At 42.0% G+C, this 2,493-nt stretch overlaps 1 pseudogene; it reads right to left on the reverse strand.

Annotated features, from left to right (window-relative positions):
* Window positions 1-682: 682 nt before the first annotated feature.
* On the reverse strand, window positions 683-1,245 carry LOC119040750 (60S ribosomal protein L18-like; annotated as a pseudogene).
* Window positions 1,246-2,493: the final 1,248 nt, after the last annotated feature.

Below are 2,493 nucleotides of genomic sequence, written 5' to 3' on the forward strand. Positions count from 1 at the left end.
TTTCTCAGTTCTTTTGGAGACTGGGAAGTCCAAGATCAAGGTGCCAGCAGATTAAGTGCCTGTTGAGAGCCTGCATCCTGGTTCACTACGGATTTTCTTTTAATGAATTGAACACAAAAAAATTGCTAGTATAACCCTTCCAAAATTAGATTATAAAAGTTTGTGACTTATCTCTTACTGACACTCTTTCACTTGTTCTCTTTGAGGAAGTTAGCTAGCGTGTTGTAAGTGGCCTTATAGAAAGACCTATAGCCATGCAATCAGAGAGGCATAGGTGACCTGGACCTGCTACTGTCATCTGAAGAGGGTAGGGGTGTCATAGCCACAATCTCACTTTCTTCACAGTCTTATAGGACTGAGCCCTTGACCTATGGGATCTGACACTATCTCCAGGTAAATAGTGTTAGAATTGAACTGAATTGTAGCCTACTTGGTCAGTATCCACTGAGAAGTAGAGAATTGCTTGCAGGTATTGAAAAAAACACTGGAAAAAAAGAATAAACTATATCTTTTACAGATGAAGAAACTGAGGGTCAGAGAACTTAAAGGACTTGTTCAATGTCCCACAACTAGAAAATGTCAAAGCTGAGATGCAAACCTATTCTTTCATTATAATTACCATGTTAATTCAACACTTTTTTTTTCACCATCCAACTTTTTAATAACTAAGTAGCATCTGGGGTTAGTTTTTGTAGCTGCAGCTGGCCCATGGGCCTGATGCACACTCAAACTTCCAGCCCTTGGATTGGATGTAGAGTTTGGTGTGGCTGTAAGGGGTTCCTGGGGCCTTGCCAAAATGCCTGTAAACCTCTCCACCCTTGTGAGGACCAGAAAACAAGATGGTGCCACATCCCTTGAAGGAATCCAGAGCCAGCTAGTCGAAGGTGGGGATCTGGCCCTCAGCCTTGAGGATATGGCTGCAGGAATGGCTGCTCACATAAAGTGTACACACTTTCAGTTTGGGCACCTCCTGGACATGCATACTGCAGATTATAGTCCCTATAACTGCAGCAGTTTTGCCCTCCTGGCCAGGATGCTGCATCTTCTAGATCATTTGGGAAAGGGACAGAGATGGCCAGGTGGGGTGACGCATGAACAACCTCTTCAGCACCACCTGGTTGAAGGTGGTGTTGGCTTGTTTTCTCAGAAACCTGTATAGCTTCACCAACAGCCTTAGGTTGATATCCTGGCTCTTGGGCTTCCTGCACCAAACATTTCTTTGTTGTGGTAGATGTTGACTCCCATAATAGCACCTTTTGCTCCTGTTATTGCTATTGTTACTGTTTCCCTTAAATAACTTCCTTAGAAGAAGTGATACCTGTAACACCAATGAATCCAGAGGCTCCAGAGAATCAGCCCAGAGTTATGAGGCTACGGAAGACATTCCAAATAAGAATTCTAATCTTTCCTCACATCTCTCATAGTCCCCATCAAGCTCTTATTAAATGAAATGTTAAAGGGACTTATCTAAGAAAAAGAAGATAAAAAAACATGTACAGTAAAATGACAGCAAACTGACAATTATTAACAACCACACCTAAAACAAAAACAAACTAAACAAACAACTAGAACAGGAACAGAAACACAGAAATGGAGATCACACGGAGGGTTAGCAACAGGGGAGTGAGAAAAAGAGAGAAGGGGTAAAGGTACAGAGAATAAGTAGCATGGATGGTAGGTAGAAAATAGGGGGAGGGTAAGAATAGTATAGGAAATGTAGAAGCTAAAGAACTTATAAGTATGACATATGGACATGAACTAAAGGAGAAAAATGTGGGTGGGGGAGGGTGTGCAGGGTGGAAGGGAATGAAGGGGAAATGAAACAACTATAATAGCATAATCAATAAAAAATATTTTTAAAAATTTCATATTAACTTTTATTTGAATCTCGTGTTCTCTCTTATTCTCTAGCACTCCCAAACTTCTGGGAATATCTCACCCTCCTATGCCAGAAGACCTCTTTCTCACCCATATGCCCTGGCTCACTGTTACATGCTTCCCCTGTACTACATGCATCCATTGCCATAGACACTCTAAGAAGTATGGCTTGTCTTCCTCTGAGTTGATTTTTCCTTCCTCTTGGCCTAGGAGTCTCTCTGACATTGAGCCTCTCAGACTAATATAGGTATCACGGAAGTCCAGAAACCCTTCTGACTTTATCCAGTTTTCACAGAGAGTAGGTAAGGGAAAAGTGGAAGAAAAAGACAGGTTTATTGAGCAATTTCTACAGAGCCATTTTCCCAATTGAAGATTAGTTCTTTTGGCCCTGACTGGCGTAGCTCAGTGGATTGAGCACGGGCCTGCGAACCACACGATCGCGATTTGATTCCCAGTCAGGGCACATGCCTTGGTTGCAGGCCAGTTCCTAGCAGGGGACTCCCGAGAGGCAACCATACATTGATGTTTCTCTCCTCTCCTTCCCTTCCCCTCTAAAGATAAATAAATAAAATCTTAAAAAAATAGCCTGAAAAAAAAGATTAGTTTTTTTTTGTG

Source organism: Artibeus jamaicensis, unplaced genomic scaffold (assembly GCF_021234435.1).
Source record: "Artibeus jamaicensis isolate MK-2021 breed Jamaican fruit bat unplaced genomic scaffold, CSHL_Jam_final contig_797, whole genome shotgun sequence".
Classification (NCBI taxonomy): domain Eukaryota; kingdom Metazoa; phylum Chordata; class Mammalia; order Chiroptera; family Phyllostomidae; genus Artibeus; species Artibeus jamaicensis.